The following is a 21,933-nucleotide window of genomic DNA, read 5'->3' on the forward strand; positions in this document are numbered from 1 at the left end:
GTCCATTCATATGGGGAAAGCTGAGAAGTAAAAAAATGATACCAGTTAAAGGAATATGATATCAATGAGTGGTTACTATTGTGGGCAGCTGGGCTTCAGTTCCTCTGGGGACCTCTGATGCTGTAGGCCTACTGTCTACCCTGCTACCTGGCAAGTACAAATCTGTTTAATGAATGAGTGAGTTAAGCACTGCATGAATGAATGAATGAGTCACTGAATTCATCAAACCACCAGTGAGTCTGTGAGTGAGTCAATGAGTGCTCAGATTATGAATAAGAATTGATTTATGCATTTAATTTTCATACATGTCTAGTTTATTCTAAATTTAATTGTCCTTCTACAGCCCCAGGTGCACAGAACGGCAACATCACCAATACACATGATGTTTCCATGATGAACAAGGCAGGAGGCCATTTACTGGGAAAGGCAGAGGCTTCATGAAGTACTACTGAGTTTCTTATCAGGCACAGTAATTGACCTGGTAGCTCCTAGGAGATGGGATTCTCTTTCCTTGCCACTTACTTCAGAACAGATTGTGTCTTAATGACAAGAGATGCAAGAGTACATGAAAATTGTATATTCTACTCTTTTGAGCTCTGTCCACTAGAGGTAAAAGACATGATGAAAATAAAAGTAACTTAATTCCTTAGCTTAAATAAAAACATAGAGATTACCTCATCATTGGATCCAGAAGAAGGTAAGTGATTTGTTTGAGATCACCTCATAAAATAGTGGCCAAGATGGGATGATCACCTTGGTCCTTTAGCTTTCAATCCAGCGTTCCAATTAAAGATTACTATTTAAGGACACCTGGGTGGCTCAGTCAGTTGAGCAGCCGACTCTTGGTTTTGGCTTGGGTCGTGATTTCATGGATCACGAGATTGAGCTCCGAGTGGCTCTATACTGGCCAGGACGTCTGCTTGAAGATTCTTTCTCTCCCTCTGCTCCTCCCTCTCTAAAAGAGATAAGTAAATCTTTTAAAAAAATAAAGATTACTCTTGAAATTGCAATTCATTTTTTTTTTTTTTAAGATTTTATTTCTTAGAGAGAGAACGCACATGAGCGAGCAAAAGAGAGCAGGAGCAGGGGCAGAGGGAGAAATAGACTCCCCACTGAGCAGAGAGCCTGATGCCAGGCTGGATCCCAGGACCCTGGGATCATGACCTGAGCCAAAGGCAGACACTTAACCAACTGAGCCACCCAGGCGCCCCTAACTTTCAATGTAATCAATGATTACGTAGTTTGATGTACATCAAACCTTGTACATCAGAAGTATGAAGAACATTCAAAAGTTCTTCTGTCTACAACAAACCTCCAGACAATCAGATTTAGTTGGTCTAGGGTGAGGCACTGGCATTTTTAAGAAGTGATTTTAATGTGCAGCCAGTGGTAATATTCACTAAAAAAGCTGGTGATAAGGGTGCTCAAAAAAAAAAAAAGTTATTTTCAAAGGTTTACTCCAAAGAATCAGATAATCAATCACACTTTACTATGTCCTGCTTGGGTATTCAAACAGTGAATACAATTTCTAAACTTAATGCATTTTCTAACAGAGATCCAGCAGAGGAGACATCAAAAAAAACGGCTGATGATTAAGAATAATATACTTTTCACATAGGCTGATAAAGAAGTGACTGAGCTTTCTAAACTCCCCTAGCCAAATCATTTTATTGCATTTCGTTATGACATTGACATTTAGCCAAAGTATTCCACCTAAACAGTGAAGTTGACCTTAATTGTTTTTTGGATTCTCAAAGTTTGTTGATCCTATTATGATATTTATCTCATTTGCACTTCAGTTGGTTGTGAAATGATTGCATATTAATTCATATGGTGTCTTGCTACCTATTAGCAATATGGAAGGTTTAATTTAATGTTGGCTTGTTCGAGTGCCGGGAGATGCGCAGGTGAGAATGCATGCGATTCTAATCTCTTTTCATAAGCCACAGCTGAATTAGCATCGCACATCAGTGTATCATCTTTTCACAGTTTATCCTTTTTCAATCAGTTTGCCGTTTCACCTTGTTAGTTCTGACAGCGGCAAAGTAGAAATGCCAAAAGCTGTTGAATAAATGTAGCATTGAGTCACATATATTTCAGCTGCACACAACAGAATTCAATCGGTTTTCTTGGGTAATGTCGCTGCTCATTTGATAGGCCTTAATTAGAACCAATGTTGCTTTTTATCTGCAAAGTTTTAGTATAAAGTAAGTGTTCATTCTTAAAAAATGAAAGAGGGGGGAAAACCGTCTTGCATTTAATCATGCTAAACAAGCTTTTTAGACAATTTGTTCAGAAATTTCTCTAATTAAAGCTTACCCTCCAGGTAATGTGGTGATCAGATCTACCAGCGGGTATAAATTAGGGACATTATGCAATTAGCACTAAGACCACAAATGGAAGTAACAGCTGGGTGGCTGTAAGGCAGCAAATAAACAGTTCCTAGGTGGCTCCTTAATATTAAGAAGAGGGTCTTCTGTAAGAATAAGCTGTGGTTCTGGGTCTTTTACTCAGTGAATGGAGTATTTTTCTCTGAGTTCATTTCAAAAGGTTAATATATTTGAATATATTTGAAAATTTTGTGAACAGATAAGAATGTTTAGCTTTAATTCAGAAGTGAATCTCAGTTTCTATTCATTTGTAGCCTCCTGAATATTGTTCAAACTGATTTCACCCTAATATATATATATATGTCAGTAGAAAAGCAAAAGATAAACTTCAGTATTAACAGAACTTTTGCCTGGGAGAATCAAAGGGGGGAGGCACATGACTTTTTTAAATAGGCGCCAAGAGCAATAATAAGGTTCTATCATTTCTCTACTTGAATCCAATTTGGAACACTAGCCCAAATAAGAATAAAGCTGTGATTTTTTTGTTGAAACGTCTATCTTAAAGCATTTCCTTAGATGCAGTTGTAGCCATTCTTCCTTATTGACACCACCTCCCTTTCTTGTTCTACCTTATTAATTTAGCTTTCTAAATTCACTTCAAATATCACTGCTTTCAGCAGCTTTTTTTTTTTTACCACTTTGACTTAGATGATGGTCTTTTCTGTTTCATACCTCCCTTCTCACCTTCAACACCACAGCAGTTGTTCATACTTTGTATCTAGAAGACACAAGTCCATTTTCCAGAAGACTCTTTGAGAATATATAACTTAGAAGGTATGAATGGGTATGAATGATTTTCTAACAGTAAGTTTGGATTTTGTTGAATCTCTAATGTGAAGAAGACTATAGAAACAGAGTCAAAGTGTTGCTTCTCGTGTTGCCAAAGTGGAACGTTCTTTCCAGCTAATAAAATGGGGAACAATATGTAAAGGGTCTAATGAAACATACTAGGTCTGAAAGAAACTAAGAGGCAATTTTTAAAAGTTAATGCTTAGTTTTAGTCTTTCTGAAAAGAATAAAGTACTTAATTTGCTACAGTTTTTATTTATCAAATAGATACTCCTTTTAATAACATTTAGGTTTCAAGAGGAGACAGACATCTGAGCTGTTTTTAATTACAACAAATTTGACAAGCCTCATTTCATCATGGTGTCAACCTCTCTCTCCCATTGTGTGCATGGAACGCCCATTTATATGAGCAGGAGTTCTAGCTAATTAGCCAAGGTGAGGCTAGGGACATTAAGATCTAAGCAATCAAGCCCAGTTATCAAGTCAAAATGCTCTTTAGAACCTCTGTCAGGGGAACTCACTCATGACAGTAAACCTCACTTTAGGGGTTCCTGGCCCAAGCCTCAGTCTCGTGTCATTTGCCAGTTCTGTTAAGTCCGCAAGGCAATGGTATTAAAACAGTGTTTCTCAACAGCTATGGTATTGGCATTTTCTGTCAGATGACTGTTTGTTGCGGGGTCTGTTCTCGGCATGGTAGGATGTTTAGTGACATCCCTGGCCTCTACCCACCAGATTCCATTAGCACCCACCAGTTGTGACTAACAAAATATCTCCAGAAATTGCCAAATGTCTGCTGGGAGCAAAATCACCCTCAGTTAAAAACTGCTGCATTAGGCAGACCATCCATAATTTGCTTTGGATTGGAATATTTTAAATCCTAAATCTCTTTGAGCCAGAGCATTTGAGCTGCAAACCTCAGTGACCCTGGACTTAGCTCATAGCATGGCCTAAATCCTTTAATCAAGGATATGTGCTCATCTAAAAGACCTGCTGGTCAGTCACAAATGCTGAGAGAATTTCATTTTCGTTGAGACCAAAAGTCCCATCATAATGGGTTTTATTAAGTCGCAAGAGAGATTACTTAACCAGACTAAGCCTTGTTCTTTGACAGAGCTAGCATGCTTTCATCTAATTTCCAAAACTTCTCTTCACAAATCTATTAAGGCTAATGTTGGAATTGAAGTAGACGTGACGTGGAGAAATGGATTTAGGGAATGAATCAAAATATTTACTGCAAATTTTGAATGTTATTTATAACATTCATTGTATAGCATTTTGATTTAAAATTTAAGTGAATTTGAGAGATTAAGTGATTTGAGAGATTGACCCTCCAGCCGCCCTGAAGTACCAAAATGGAATAAAGAGCATGAGCTCAGCCCCTATCCATATGCTCAGCATAAGCGTGGGTGACTAATGCCCTCTAGACCTCTGCTTTTACTTGTCAGGAGGAGATTGGAATGGAGAAAGGGTTTCCAAACTTGGTATCTGGTTGTCATAGTTTATTGGGGAGGGCAGAAGCTCCGCACCCTGATTTAACCACACAGCTTCTTCTTGTTTTTTTTTTTTTGTTTGTTTGTTTGTTTGTTTGTTTTTTTAGCATTTAGCTTCAAAGCTTTATTTGATTGGAATCATATATTGGGCCTTGGTATTTGATACGTCACTGGTAGACTGCTTTGGAGCAGATGTTGAGATGGAATTTGGAGTATAAGGAATGTATTAGGAATCAGCACCTGTACAGGGAAGTTAGTGAAAAGATTAAAGAGTGGGTATAATATATACATATATACTATATTATATATTACACATTTATGTAATATATACATATTTATATATTACACGTAATATAAATAATCATGTAATATATTGAATATATTACATGTAATATAAATAATCATATATTATATATGATTATATATATATTACAATATATATTATATATGTACTACAGTTTTGTGAGGGGGTTTGTTTTCACTTTTTTATTTGTGTTTTATTTTGTTTTGTTTTTAATGAGGTCTTTCAAACACTTCACCTCGTTCTTTTACTTCAAGTCAGGCTTGGAAATGTACCGATGAAATGAGCTAAAACGTTGAGGAAGACAAACTGATTAATGCAATCCTTTCTTGGTCCTCCCAAATAATCTTAAAACCCCAAAGCTGTTTCCCTATTACTTTTTCCCACATAAGCCCAAAGTTAGACCTCAGTATTTCAAATATTTCAGTATAAGTGTTGTAGGGATATTCCCATGCAAGGCACTCATAATGAACAAAGTTTAATTCAACTCTGGGGTATGTACAAGGGCTAAGATAGAAAATTATAATTCGTAGTTTACCTGGCAGTAGCCAATTCCTTGTTCTCTAACATTGTCTACAAAGTCAGCAGGATTCTATGCCTTCAGTTCTTTTTTAGATAGCTTCTCGTCTGGCAGTAGCACCCACAAAGTCCCTAATCTTTAAGGGGATTCTCTGACCCTTGCTAATTCAACACGGGACACTGGATAGCTTGAAAGAGGCTGTGACCGTTAGGAGGCAAGGCTGTGCATGTTGGGAATAGGACACACTGGATACAGTGAAATTCCACTAAAGTAAAAGCGCTCAGATTACAGCACAGACCTCACACTAAAGGGATTTGAATAGCAGTTTCAGCCTCTTCCTTAACTGAATCTACCTTGAAGAAAGCATCAAATGATACAAGTAAGCCTGTTTAACTCCACAAATTGTTCAACTTGAAGCTTAAGTGAGTTAAACACTTAAAAAGTACATGTTCAACTCGATTAACCCAGATACATTGCTAAATTCCCAACTTTTCTTTGGCATTCAAATATGTAACATTTGTGGTTTTGTAAGAAAACTTCTTTGGTGTCAAATTCTGGGTTCCTGATGCCCACATCAATGTCTTAAAGGCATCTCAAACTCAATGTGTCCTTCTCCTCCCAACCTGGTCCCCTTCCATCTTGGGAAGTTACCATGGTGTATTCATCTTGACAATCACTCTCATTTGTGTTCTGGCCAATATTTGATCTGTCATCATTCCTTGTCAAACTCATCTCCAAAAATAACATATATTTCAGAGAGCATAGGGTCTGGACTCGGACTCTGCATGTGTTCAAATTCTCCCACCTCCCTCATGAGTTATGTGACCTCAGCAAAGTGAGCTAACTCCTCACCGCCTCAGCTTTCCCACTGATAATAAGAGTAGAATGGGGGCATCATATTTCATAGGAGGGTTCCAGCCCAAAAAGGGGTATAATGTTAGAATCACTTTTAAAATCCCTTACATCAGTAATAAAATTATAAGCTTTTGCATTTACCCTGTGATTTCAGTATGTCTTCCTTCAAACAAGTTTGCAATAGCCTCTCTATCTTGAGTGCCAGGATAGCCAACTTTCTTCCATATTACAGAGCAAAATCTGGCCCCCAAATGCACCTGTTGGCTTGGATTTGTGGAGCCATCTTGAAAAAAAAACCATAGTAACTCTTTGAACTATGGGATCAAATCAGGAGCCAGGTGTTCGCATCACAGGACACATGGGGCAACAAACGGTGTCACAAAGGCATGGGTATTCAGACAGTCCCAGTCAGTCAGAGCCCCCCGTGTTTCCTCTGTCTCTGTGCTCTGTCCCAATACTGTGTCAGCTGACAAGGGCATGAGCCTGAGTGATGAAGGAATGAGCACATTTTTGCAATAACTATGATGCTTTGTGTTCAGGTAATATGGGGACCTCGGCCAGTCAGGTATGCAGCAGTGAGAAGATACTCCCAATGTGCAGTTTATGAGACAAGGATGAGTCTCTCAAACTGAGACTTAGTCCTGTTTTCACACACAATACAGTAAAATAGCAGAATGGGAAATGTGGCAGGAAGAAACACTTAAAATTTAATATGCATATACTATATGCACATATGAATAAGGAAGAGGTGATATGATCATATCTAACTCAGTGGCGTTTTCGAAAGAATAAATAAGATAATATTTCTAAGGAATTTTGAAGAGTGCCTGATTTTGGTGAACACTTAATTAATATTAGCAGTTTATTTTCTTTCTTACTCATTCTCTACTAGTGAGAGATCCAGAATCATTCACAAAAGATCATTAGCTTGCTTGAATTTCCAAGAACCAGGATTACTGGTAGGGAAGGCGTTGTTACTCAATCCAGCCAGGTGAAGAGAGAAAGAACTAGGAAGTCTGATTAGCTGATTGTCTTATTATTATTATTACTATTGTATCTCTGCCAGATGACACCTTTGCCAAGTATCCTGCACAATAGATATTGATCCGCTAGCATGACAATAGTAATCTTGTTTGGCCAGATTCCTACATGGCGATCAGTACTACCAAACGCTCAGTCTTCCATGATGATAGGCGTAGTACTGTACATTAAACATGCTTAATTATTTCCCCCCACATCTAGACAGTGCTGAATCCAAAGGGCCTTCAAGTCTTAGCCATACCCAATGCCAAACTACCTCTCCTAAAAGAATGAACGGTGATGCAGCTTGATTACCATTCTGGTCTTCTCCCAAACAAAGGAATTTTTCTCTGAGGTCTACTTCGGCCAATGTTACTTCACTGATACCATTCCAGTCAAGCAACACAGGTATCATGTTTTTATAGCAGGTTGTCAAGATAGGTGCAATAATTCCTTCCATCCCTGCATGCATGGCCTTTCCAAATATGATTTTGTGACCCTTCCATCATGATGGACTCTAGTTCTCCTCCCTTAAAATGTGAGCTGGCCCTATGACTTGCTTCGGGCAAATAAATAGGAGGCAATGTTTCGTGCCTTCTGAGCAAAGCCTCACTAGGCTTTGTATCTTTCATTTTGAGACATAATGCTATTTGAATCTGTTACATGAAGAAGTTTGAGCTTGCATTCTTGGTGATGAGAGACCATATGGAAAGACAGGTACAGCTGACAGACAGCCCCAACTCCAAATTTATTTACAAGGTTATACTAACCATCCAGTAGTGGCCAGGTGTAGAGCCACATGAGCGATCCCAAGTGAGACCAGCAGAAGACCCATCCAGATCATCCCAGCCCAAACTGCTACCAGAGAATTGTGAGCCGTTAAAATGGTGGTGGGGTTTTGCCACTAAATTTTAGTGTTTTTTTTTTTTTTTCAATGCAGCAATAGATAACAAATACATTATCTTGGAATCCTGGAAGGAAACTTGGGATTTCTATTCCTTTCCTTTAAGAAACCCCCTTTGGCCTCTTGTGCAAATGGTTCCTTCCCTTCAGGAATTCTCTCCAGGAATAATATTCTTTTTTCAAACTGTAACTATTATTTTATATTCTTCCTCAGGAAAAGTATTGCATTCTGGGATCTGTCTGTCTTGTGTGTTTCTCTCTCTTTCTAAGCATCTATCATCTATCTATTGATCTATCAATCTATCATCTATCAATGACTTAAGAAAGATTACACATGCGGCAGTTTGCTTTCAGAGACTGCCTTCAACTGTGAAGATAGAAGTGTCAAGCTTAATTTTTAAATTCTTTTTACTACCAACCATACATGATATGGATACACAATAATTTACTAGTCATTATACACTATTGAATATTTATTATGTTTCTAAAATTTTACAACTATAATTCTATTAAGAATATACTCTTACATAAATCTTTATTCACATTTCTAGCCATTTCTTCAATATATATTCCTAGAAATACAATTACTGGTTTAAAGGGTATGATCTCTATTTAAGCTTTTAGTGACTAGTTCACATTACTTCCCAGATAGGTCCATATAATTTACATCACTACAAGAAATATGTAATAGTACCTTTCTTTGCCATTACGGGTTATCAACTTTTTAAAAATTTGCTGAATGTTTGATAATGAAATATGGTGTTTTTTTGTTACTACACTTTTTTTCATTCAGCAATATTTTCATAACAGTTTTTCTCCTTTTTGAATAATTTTCTTCTATTTTTCCCTATTTGTAGGTTAGCTCCATCAGTACTTATTATTCATATTAATTTGTTGGAGTGTTAAATATTTTAAAGATATATGAATTTGTCTTGATACTATTTTTCATATGTGAAAAATAACTAATTTATATTTTATCAGAAATAAAGTTTTTGTCAGGTGTAGAATTCAGTGATAGATGGGAAGACTTAAACTGTAAATAATTTTGGCACAGCAATTTATTTCTACTTTTCCTGAAAACAAAATCCACTTGAGATTTTAGAAGTATTTAAAAGATTTGAAGAATCATGGCTTTTCTATTCTATTCTTTTTATTATAATAATTTTTTAAATTATATTATGTTAGTCACCATACAGCATNTATCAGAAATAAAGTTTTTGTCAGGTGTAGAATTCAGTGATAGATGGGAAGACTTAAACTGTAAATAATTTTGGCACAGCAATTTATTTCTACTTTTCCTGAAAACAAAATCCACTTGAGATTTTAGAAGTATTTAAAAGATTTGAAGAATCATGGCTTTCTATTCCATTCTTCTTATTACAAATTTTTTTTTTATTATATTATGTTAGTCACCATACAGTACATCCCTGGTTTTTGATGTAAAGTTCGATGATTCATTAGTTGTGTATAACACCCAGTGCACCATGCAATACGTGCCCTCCTTACTACCCATCACCAATCTATCCCATTCCCCCACCCCCTCACCTCTGAAGCCCTCAGTTTGTTTCTCAGAGTCCATAGTCTCTCATGCCATAGCATTCTGTTTCTGTTTCTTTTTCTAGTTTCTCTCTTAAAAATTCACATTGGGAATCTGAATAAATATTTTAACCAAAAACTACAAATTATCAATGATACTTAAAAATACAAAATTTCCTTCGAGAGCAGATTATTTTTTTAATTTTTAAAAATTTTTACATTTTTTAGGGGCGCCTGGGTGGCACAGCAATTAAACNCTCTGAAGCCCTCAGTTTGTTTCTCAGAGTCCATAGTCTCTCATGCCATAGCATTCTGTTTCTGTTTCTTTTTCTAGTTTCTCTCTTAAAAATTCACATTGGGAATCTGAATAAATATTTTAACCAAAAACTACAAATTATCAATGATAATTAAAAACACAAAATTTCCTTCTAGAGCAGATTATTTTTTTAATTTTNCCCACATCAGGCTCCTCCACTGGGAGCCTGCTTCTTCCTCTCCCACTCCTCCTGCTTGTGTTCCCTCTCTTGTTAGCTGTCTTTATCTCTGTCAAATAAATAAATAAAATCTTTTTTAAAAAATTTAAAAAATAAAAATTTTTACATTTTTTAAAGAGTAAGTAGTTTTTAAACTCCTAGTTTTTCATTTAAACTATATTTTGATGGGTGAAATAAATAATTTAAAAATATATTAAAAAAAGAAAAAAGTTTGTTAAACAAATATTCATTGAATTGAAAAGCTCATATAATCCCCGATGATCTTCCATTTTTCCCATGTCTTCTAACCAGATAAGTACAGAAATCGTTTTCTAGAGTTAAATGGATGTTAATATTTCCCACTAAATTTAAGTCTTTTCTTAGCTAGTTGTAAGGTTGTTTGTAGTAATAAAGGAATGCAAATTTGGCTTTCCAAAAAAAAAAAAAGGAATACTCATGAGAAGCAAAAAAATATATCAGAAATACCACTCTTTCAATCTCTTGATTAAGGCAGCTAAGTTTCTCCAAAGTAAAAATGTTTACACATCCATTTTATATTGGAAGTCTAAATGTATACTATACAAACAACTGCTAATGCTATCGATTGGTATTTAGTATAATTGATGAAAGTTTGTTTGGAGATGTTATTTCACTGGACTGTCTGAAAAGAGGTTTTAAGTAGCAATGTCTGTATACCACCAACAAAAGTGTCTGGGTGGTATAGAAACATTGCTATTTGCATCTTGCATATGAGCATTTTTTTTATTCCGAAGTTCTCTTCTGGAATCCAGATGGGAATTTCCGCAAGAAAAAACAATCTGGTGTTCCTGACTCTCGAAATGCTTGGCATCAGCCGTTGGGAAATGGGAATGGATAGGAAATGGTTCTTTGGTGGTTGTAATTCTCATTCCCTCTCCTAGACTAACCTACTCACCTTCCAGCTTTTACCCCATCCATGTCACTGTCTACATTGATCATAAATACTATCTTGTCCATAAAATTAGCATTTATGTTATATATAACATGTACACACACACACACATAATATAAAATCAATCCCCTTTCTCTTTCAGGGGGAAAAAAAATGTGATTTCAAAAGGGCAGAAGACATTGTAAGACTTTTAGTGAAGGCCTTTCTTGCCTTTTTTGAGATTCTTATTGCCATGAAAACCTACAACCACAATCATTTTGAAGAGTTTTGGTTTAAGCACAAAGTCAAACTACTCTAATGGAATAACAAGCCTTGTGGAATAACAAGAACTTGAGGCCCTTTTTCTTAATCTGGATAAAGTTCTTATCCTGGAACCAGGCTTTGGAACAGGGCAAGACAGACATTTTCTGGCCGATGTGAGTTCCTGCCTCTCCTGCTACAGGTAAGGCCAAGATCTCTTGCAGAGGGGAGTTTTCCAAACCTTTTCAAGGGTATGAATTAGTACTTGCACCACTGTCCCACAATTTAGTCAACCAATTTAGAATAGAGGTGTCATCCTTTTAAAAATTTATTTCTTGTATATAGCTTTGTCACCTGTATTAAAATTATAAATTCATAGGACTTATTAATTTCAAAATTGTTTTGCAAGTATGTCCTGATGTGGATTCTTCCCATCTCTAAATTTCATTGAAAAATAGCTAGCTTGCAAATTACTCTTTGTGTTTCAAGAAGAGCCCTGATTTCACTGCTGCAGGACTGGGACCATACAAGATATGAAATGAGAAGTCTCAAGCAAGAATAGAAAACAGCTAGGGTATAAGATAAATACATATAGAAATAATGAAAAGAAATGTTGTCACTATCCTCAGATGAGTATATGCAGAGATGAATTCCAGAGACTGTCTCTAAAATAAAATTTTAAATGAAGGCTCAAGAAAATTCATTGCTAAATCTGAATGCTTAATTACAGATCCTAAAATAGAAATTTCAAGGTGTTCATTCCTAAGATTTTGCTTGTTTCTTGAATCAGGCGAAATCTTAGGATGAATACCTCGAAATTTCTATTGCTTTAAATACTACATCTTGTTTTATGTTAGTTTCCTCAGCACAAAAGGAAATAAGTTGATTTTTAAAAGAAAAAAATAAAAGAATTGATTTTTTCACACTTAATAATTTAAGCCTAAGACCTAAGATATGGTGCCTGATTTATTTCAATTGTCATTTCTTCATAGCTAGCATTACAATGTATCAACAGACCAGTAACATTTGACTTTTTAGACTATATTCTACAAAGCAGTTATAATCACCCCACGTATTTTTATATAAATTAACTAATGAGCATTCTGATCCTTACACAATCCTTAAATAATTATCTATGTACATAAATAAATAAATACTTTTCAAATCAACCCCTACTCAATTAGATTATGTCTAATTATAAAGTCACAAAAAGAGACTGAAGAGATAAACGGGAGAAGAGGGGTCTTCTCACTCTCTCCAGAAGATTCTGGAAAGTCATCACATGTTAACATGTTGTGTTTAGCTGAGAAAGACCTACAAAAACAAAGAAAAAAGTCATCTCTTCTTACAGCTTCACCAAATTGAAGTACGAATTAATTATTAATTAAGTATGAAATAATTATTAAGTATGAAATTAATTCTGTAGTGGCCTTTCTCATTCCTTGGATCCCTCTATTCCATTCTCCATGATGCATTAAAATAAAAACAAAAACAAACCAAAAAAACCCTCTAGGAAGCTCTATCAGCCAAGAGGTCAGTTTTGGTTACCAAAAAATTCACAGAAGATAGACCAGAAAAGCTGCTCCCCACCTGTGGGCCACAGCTCCTGCGCTGGCTCAGATCCCTGCTGTTGAAATAGGCCACACCATTAGGTTGGTGTAACAGTGGTCAGAGCGGCTGGATCCATTGTGTGTGTGTTCGGGTGTGTGCGTGTGCACATAAACATGTCCTGTGAGTACATATGTGTACATGCGTATGTTTGTGTAGGAAACTGCTCAGCTATGCGAGTTGGCCAATGGTAGAACTCGAGGTAGAGAAGAGAGCAGATTTTTCGTGGTCTTGTGGGCCAGGCTGAGGGGCTTGGACTTTGTTACAGGCAACAGAAAATTTAAAGCAGGGGGATAAAATTAAATTGAACTTAGGTAGCCCGCTCCGTTGCAATGTGTTGTAAAGAAAAGGGGATTTATAGGGAAAAACTTTAAAAGACAGAAGTTAGGGTGAATTTTGCAAAGGCAATGAAAACTTGAACTAAAGACACTATAATGGGAAAAGTGAGAAGTGGAGAGTTGCAAATATCCCTTTGTAACCTAAAATTTCATAATGACTAAAATATGTCCAATGTGATTTTAATTCACACATACGAATTTGAATATCCTCTCTTTTAAAAAAACAATACCATTTAGTGTAAGGGTTATAACAGAGCTTGGTTTGGAGACTGTATTTAAAATCAAACTATGATCTAAGACCATAACTCAGCAAGGAGTTTCTTGAGATTACTCTAGCCTTAGATAAATTTGTCATTGTAATGTTCACTTATCAGTATTTACTTAGTTGGTAGAAACTTCATGTTCTGATAAAGATGATCAGTAAACATTGGCTGAAGTTAAATAACATGAATCAATCATTTCGGTTATTTACAAATAGATCGCTTTGCCGCCGTTTTAGACTGACATCAATTCTGCTTTCTTTTCAACGTTGTAAAATTAGGGGAGTTGGGGGGGGTGTCCAGTGATCTTCACTACCAAGTTATTCCAAAGATGAAGGCAGCCAAGGTCATTTAAACTTCCGAGGATCACTAACAGGACGACATGATTATTTCAAAGGACCGTAAAGACACTGTGAGTTTGCCAGGTCATAATAACTGTCTGTGTGCCAAACGTTTGAGGGTTTTGAATGAAATGACTCAAATGGTTATACTCTGTGTGACCAGGCTACTCAGAGACAGCGAATTAACACCTCCCTTCCATCTGCTGGGCATGGATTTTAATGCATAGCCTTTTCATCATGTCTTTCCTCCGAACTGAAATAGAGACTATTGTCACTTCTTCAACAGTCTTCTCCAAAAAAAAAAAAAAGTATGAAATAAAATCTATACAGTTGCATCCCCCAAGGATTGCTAGAAAAACAAACAACAACAATAAAGCAGATCATCAAACCAAAGTGCTGAGGTAAAGGAAAAGAAATAAAAACAAATAAATAATAAAATGGAATAACAGTGCTCGCTTATGGTACCCCCCCCCATTTTTGAAAACTGTGGCTCTGACTTTAACTGATTTTCAATGCTGCTGCTTCTTTCTTAGAAAATTATTGAGAACTGTTTTTTTTAAATTCATGAAATATTGCAAGGGGAGATTATATTTAAAAAGATTCAATTGGTTGTTGGGTGAAATAATTAGCAAGCCTCGGGAAAATGAAATATTGAGTAATAAGAACTTGTCCATTTCCCATGGTATGTGAGTTTTACTTTCTGACTCTCTGAGACTTGCCCAATTATAGGTCGTCACTTAATAAAAATGAAAATCAGTTTGCATGTTCCTGTTTCCAAAAAGGCGAACACAGTATACAGGGAAAAGATTTGCTCTTAGCATTTTAAATTAAATGTACTAGAAGGCGTAATATGATTTCTCTCAAGTTCTTTTAAATTAATATTTAATATTGTGTACTCGGTGTTAAAATTTGGTTGTAATACAGGCTTATGAAAATCTAATAGGTAAAACACAGAAATAAAGTGTTTGGCACTGGTGTTAGCTCTTGACTTTTTCTCAGAGCACAGACTGTGCAAGGCTATAACAAGGGCTGGTAATCAGCTGCTAAAAGAAGGTTTCTATCTCTCCCTGCCAGTGCATGGCTCCCACAAGGTTTGAAAGCAACAAGTCTCTCGGCATTTGATCAATTCAAAGATACAGCAGTATGAAAAACAGCTCCAGAGGAATGAGTTCTTTTGGTGGTCATCTGGAAAACAGCACAGACATGCTCAACTGACAGTTGGTCTAGAAAGAAGGATATTGATGGGCAAATTTCTCCAGATCATATGCCCCATTTGTTGCTTGAATCAATGAAGCTCGAGACAACTTTTCAGCCTGTGAATACTTCATATAAGAGAATTTCATTCATATGCAAGGTTCTTCATATTTCCATAATGCTATGTTAACATTCTCACACTGTGAATAATGATATATTCGGACACTTGCTAGCATATGTATCTATTTCATTATGGGTTTCAAGATAAGATGGGGTGGGAGTTGGATCATTCACGTTCTAAAAGGAAACTCATCATTAGAACATGTAGGAAAGAGATGGCGAAGTGAAAAAGATGCTGATTGTCCTCCATTTTCCCAGGATACAGCAGGATAGAATGAGGCACATACTAGAAATGAACCCTCATCTTATTCCTGTTACTACCAGCAACCCATTCAATAGAATGAATATTTACTTTAATAAATAGCATGATGATCTATGTTGCGATCATAATCTCTCAACAGACACTTGTCCCAGGAAGCCTTTTATTTAGAGGGTTTTCACTGTGTTGTTATCGTTTGGTTCAGGATTTTTAAAATTCATCATTTATCTTCCAAACTCAATATGCCCCTTAGTCCACAGATGCTGCTGAATTTATCTTTTGTATAGCTAAACCATGGCATGATTTCTATAACATAAGAAACACTCAATAAATTTGTTTCCATTGTTTTGTTTTGGACTGAAAAAATGAGTATCGCACCCACGCTTCCATTCATAAGACAAATCTCCCCTGCTGGATGTAAATATGACCCACACTTTTAAACTGAATTTACTCAGAATGAGTATGAGCAAGAGAGATGGAGAAAAAGGGAAGGGAGAACAAGTTGGAACAGGGACAGCAAGGAGGAACTGTTTGCTTCTTACATTTGATAAATCTATGCTTAATAAGTTGATAAATTCTTGTTCTTTTACATCTTTATCTTAACTTCCTCTTTGATTATCTTTATGATATGAATTAATTCCCCTGGAATAAGTCAGTCACACTGGAAATCCGAGCAGAAATATAATAACATATAAAAAATATCATTCTCTCTCATGCGCACACATACACGTGCACACACACACCTATCTGCACACACACACAAAGCCTTATGCAGTGTTAGAGATGATAAAAACTTAGAGAACATTTTACCTAGCTCACTTTTCACAGGGGATTATCTATGGAGCACTCTGACTGGGGAAATGGGTTTTTACAGTCAAACATACCTGGATTTAAATTTTAGGACGTCTGCTTCTTTCTAGCATTGGGGTCTTAGCCATGATGATACATGACCTCTTTAAGTTTCCATTTCTTCATCTATGAAATTGGCATAATAATGCTAATTTATGTCACATATATTATTGAAATGTGTGTTAGTGAAACTATGTGCTTAAGATATGTGTTACTATGTATAGAACATAGACACATGCTAATTTTAACAATTACTTTTTCATGGATCATATATGATAGCGAGGTGGTATTTTTGTTTATGGCTTTATTGTGAATGTGTTTTCATAGTCATGCTCTTACCAGCTTGAGATTTTACAAGGAATTATCATCAAAGGCAATTATCATCAATAAAATTGAAGCCTGTTGAATTTTGTCTTTTAAGTGTGCATGATGAATGAAGAAGTGTCAGTGTGGAATTAGAAAAGAAAGATGGCAGTAAGAAAAGGGGACCCAAGTTCAAGTCCCTTGTTTAACACCCTTTCTCTGTGAATTTGAACCAGCCACCTGTATTTCTGGGGCCCACGTTGCTTTACCTTGGAGATATGAATAACACAATCTCGTCTGGAGGAAGGCCGGAATCTGGGCCAAACCGATAGTTTTTCCTGTTCTTCCCAGATCTGAACTTTATGTTACCATGAATGATTTTTTTTCATAGTTATTTCCTTTATTCATTTTTAAGATAAAGTCATCATGGACCAAGTGGAAAGAAGCTGGTCAAGCACTGCCCAGTAGAACTTTCTGTACTGAAGAAAATGTTCTGCAACAGCAGCCAATATGGCAGCCCTCCAGGCACATATGAATGGCTGCGAACACATGAAATATTGTTAGTGTGACTGAAAAAGTGAGTTTTAACTTTTACTTAATTTTAATTAATTTAAAATTTAATTTAAAGAGCCATATGTGCCTGGCGGCTGGAGTATGGGACAACACATGCTTGATTATAGAAAAACATCAAGCCACATACACCTCACAGGACTAGTCATTGCATTAAAATGAATGTGGTAAATTAGGAGAGTCTTCCTCATGACCGCAGAGCTTTGGGAAAGAAATGCAGTTAGAGGTGATAGAGTCTTAACATGGAAAGTGGTGACTTCCTTTTTATTTATATCTTTAATTTAGTTTCTTTGAAGTACTTTTCTGTTATATTAAAAAGGAGTGCTCCTGATGAAAGCCTCATGATGGGAAGCCAATGGGTTGAGTTCCCACCCCAGCCTCTCTTGAGTACTTTCTATGCATATGTTATCAAATACTAGTGGATAAAGTGGAAGTATGGGAGTTTCGTACAGTAGAAGTTGGAAATCTGCAACATGGGCAGCCCCAGTTTTAAATACCATATGAAACAAACAAAAAAAGAAAATTATTTTGAGTTGTAGCATGCCATACAAGGGAATACTGAAAATGTAGATGATGTTTTAGTCATTGGGAAACCATTAGTAGTTGAAATCTTGTGGTAAATATCTTAATATTTTAGTTAATATTTCTATCTGCTTAAGATAGTTAATGTTTATTCATTTGTCCAAACTAAAGCTTAAATAGAAAATCCATACCTTTGTTGTTGTCCAAAAACTTGTATTTGTTTTCCTGTACAGTCTGTTAAAAAAAATCACAAAGCAATTATTTCAGTGTTTACATTTCACAAAGCAATTCTGTACGCGTCTGCCAGCATTTGCCTCTCAGAATGGGATAATCCCATAATTGACATACCACAGTGGTTTTTTTAAATTAATGAAACTGAGATTTTAGACAGCTTAAGTGACACCAATGGTCACATAATGAAGAGTGCCGGAATCAGAACTCCAAATCTGGGTTTTTTTCTCCTCAACTTTCCCATTCCCTACTTTGCTTATAGCACTGATTAGTTGTTTTTTCTCTCAAAAAGCCAATACTCCACTGAAAGGGACACTGCCCTCACGTCCAATACCTGGTTTTGTGGAGTGCATAATATTTTGCTCTAGAGTAATTCTCCCTTTGGAATCTTGCAAAGAATAAACACAAGCCCTAACATATGTGACTTGCGATTCTGAGAATCACTCCCCTTCCCATTTGCTTTGTGAATCATATTTGTCTTGGAGTTGTCTTTGCTTTATTTGGATTTGATTTGCTTTGTCTTCCCTTGCCTCCAACAGATCTCTTAGAGGAGACCTACAAACTACAGCTTTTGTTTTAAAACTGAATTTTTTTTTTTAAAAAAAAGCAATTTCCATTGTAGGAGTCTGGCTGAGATGTCCTTCTTTGAACACAGCCTCCAGGAATGTCCACTGTGTGAAATGGAGCAGCTTTTCGGTGGCAGTTTATTGGGGGGTTTTAAGCTCATATAACCTTGGGCTTTACAGAAGTGTAGAAAGTCTATAGCATGATGTAATAGTAAGCTTGTGACATTTTCTTCAGTTTTTCCTTGTAAAAGAACAGTCCTTAATAGAAAACCGTTCTAAACGGATGTTCGTAACTTTAGCATTGGTACTTCTTAGTTAAAAGTATGGTGGGTCTTTGAACATTTTTCCCAAAGTGCCTTACTCAGGGGTCTGGACTTTATGGGCAATGTTTATGTTCAACATTACAATGAAACTATTTATGAACTGTAAGTTTTGACATTACTCACAGGATCTCCAAATTAGAAAGCATTTAATGTATCAAATATTCTCTGAGCTATATATATTTTTTCCTTAATATTTTCTTCTTTTTAAATACCAAAGGAATTGTGGGAATAACTAAAACCATAAAACGTGAAAAGGTTAAAAATAGGAATATTCACCATTTCCAAGATATGTGTGTATTATATCATACACACACGTCAACTAACGTGCCTATATGGGTTCAAGGAAATACTAAAAACAGTCATACACAGGTCTTAGTCTGAAAATGGACACCGCAGATATGAAAAAATGGGAAAAGACTTAAAGAAGACAAATCATTACAAAATGGAATGTATGGAGCCTCTGTTTATGACAAGAGCTTTTTATGTCGTTGTATCATGCTCTGTGTTGAAAAGCCTATTCTGATCCAACACGTAAAGTCTGCGGAGTGGAATCTGCGAGGTCAGAACTGTGGAGAGAAACTAACCACATGGCTACTGACTGCATTTTTTAAGAAGACATGAGGAGTTGTTAAGTCCAGAGGCTTTAATAAAGATTGTATTCAGATGGAAACGCCCCTTAAATCCAGTCGTCAGTTCTGTACCATCGCGCCCACGTGGTGAATGCACAAGGCACAAGAGGGTGGGGTGAGGGTCCCAAAGGAACTGGGAGAACGGATTCTTAAATTTCTGTGGCCACTTAGACACGCCTAAAAGAAGGATAAGAATTTCTCCTAAATGAAGTCACAGAGGAGCCACGGGAAGAAAACTGGACACACAGGAGCTTACCTCTTATCCCGCGGAGGAATCTACAGGTCATCTCCCTCCACTCAGCTCTCACCCATGTTCCCTGCTGTTCTTTACCGTGAAGGCTGGGCAGCTGAAAGCCAACCTTCCAGATTCCTCAGGGATTTCTGAGGGAAGCTTTTTCCTGCTTAGACAAGCACTAGGTCTTCCTCTTTCTTCAGCGTGAATCACAGTCTTAATGATAGCAGTATTCATGCCAGCAGGAGGGAAAGGCCAAGAAATCCTAGAAGCCGTGTCGTTCAGCTAGTGGGCCATGGCCGGCCCCTGTCCCCACCAGCTTCTGCGTTGTACAAAAAATAGCAAAGCTATTAAGCTACTGCTTACTCAGGGCTTCTGGACTGTAATCAAATATAACCTCTGACATAGTGCTGGCAGGAAAGAGAGAGAATGGAGAGAGAGAGAGAGGTGGGCGGGTGGGGGGGAGGAAAGAAGGAGGGAAGGGAGGAAGGCAGGAATGACAGTGTGTAATTTGGCAAGCATCACACTAATAATGTGACAAATTTGGGTCATGCAAGCCTCATAAACCCCACTGAGGTAGGCACTGTTTTCATCCCCATTTCATTTGGTGTGCTAAGTGACTGTAAGGTGACCAGTCTTATCCATATTATACAGGTGGAATGCTGTGGCAGCTGGTCGCAGGGCTAGCTTCTGCAGGAGGAGTGGACGCATGCTGGGGTAGCGTATAGGGCTCAATGAAGAGAACAGCTGGCATAGTGTTTCCACAGTCAAGGCTGAGACTGTTTACCAAACTCTTCAAGGGAGGGACCTGTGGCAAATGAAGAAGATTTCAAAAGGACCAGTGGTACCCTGGGGTGCCGTTAGAGGTTAAGAGACAAAGTTGATTCCACAGAGAGAACTAATAAAAGACAATGAACACAGTGGGGAGGACTGTGCTCACAGGGTTCAAGGTCAACAGGATGATGCATCAGGTTCTCCTCTTTCTGTGATAAACCCCAGAGAGAAATGGGGTTTATTTCATCTCCCAGAACAGTACCATCCAAAGGAATTTTCTGTGATAAGGGAAGTATTCTGTACCATGCTTCCTAACACAGGAACCATGGGACACACATGGTCTTGAAATGGGGTTAGTGCAACTGAGAAATTGAATTTTTAATTTAATTTAAAATTTAATTGAAATAGCCACCAATGGCTCACGGCTGCTGTATTAAACAGCTTGGACTAAACCCATAGAATTACAGGGACAGGCAGAGTGTGTAGATTCCCCTTGATTTGATGTCTGCTCCTAACAGAACATAAATCTCAATCTATAAGCTGTTAGGACCTCATAGGAAGTCAGGTTGGATCGTTCAGGGAAAGCAGATGTCCCAGGCATTTTTTCTGGTGTCACTGAGAGCAAAGAAAATTGTCATTTTTTTCTTATCAGGAACTTGCGTGATGTATTTCTTTTGTTTCGTGTATTTTCAAGTTTACTTTCCGCTTGCTTTATAAACGTATTATGATTCTCCCATATGAAAAATAACAAAGATCACCAATAATAACAAAAAATACCCTCTCAGCATTGCGCATCCCTCCCACTACACTTTTACCTTCCTCCTTCCTCACATTGCCAAACTTCTTGAGAGAGCAGCACATAACAAGTATTTTCACATCCTTGTTCATTATTCATCCCCAGTGCTCTGATCTTGGCCATCGTACTGAAAATCTGAGCATCCCACTGAAAATATCAATGCTGACAAATCCAGGGGCACTCCTGAGTTTTTCATACGTGAGCTATGTGTCAGCCTCAGCTCATATTGGACGCTACCGGAGAATGTTTGCTCCATTGACTTCTGTAACACAATTAACTCTGGGTCTCTGTTCTTCCTCTCTGTCTCTCTGTTTTGTACTTTTTTGTCAGTTCATTCTTCCACTTTTAGATGCTGAGGTTCTCCAGGATTCTCTTCTTAGTGTTCTTGTTTTCTTCCATGGCAAACATTTCCTGGTGTCTCTCATTCATTAACATAATCTCTAATAATACCAACACCTTATGTCACCCAGTGGTCTAAGTACTTTACACTTATTAATGTATTCAAACTTTATAATAGCGCTTTAAGGTAGATACTGCTATTGACCCATTTTACAGATGAGAATGCAGAGA

General features: G+C 36.9%; 1 long non-coding RNA gene across 1 annotated transcript; it reads right to left on the minus strand.

Moving 5' to 3' along the window:
• Positions 1 to 15,024: 15,024 nt before the first annotated feature.
• On the minus strand, positions 15,025 to 20,089 carry LOC117796017. Its single transcript, XR_004620306.1, has 3 exons — positions 19,818 to 20,089; positions 18,004 to 18,046; positions 15,025 to 15,180 (listed from the first exon to the last, which is right to left on the minus strand). It is a non-coding gene; the product is annotated as an uncharacterized LOC117796017 (long non-coding RNA).
• Between the last annotated feature and the right edge of the window lie 1,844 nt (positions 20,090 to 21,933).

This window comes from Ailuropoda melanoleuca, chromosome 14 (genome assembly GCF_002007445.2).
Source record: "Ailuropoda melanoleuca isolate Jingjing chromosome 14, ASM200744v2, whole genome shotgun sequence".
NCBI lineage: Eukaryota > Metazoa > Chordata > Mammalia > Carnivora > Ursidae > Ailuropoda > Ailuropoda melanoleuca.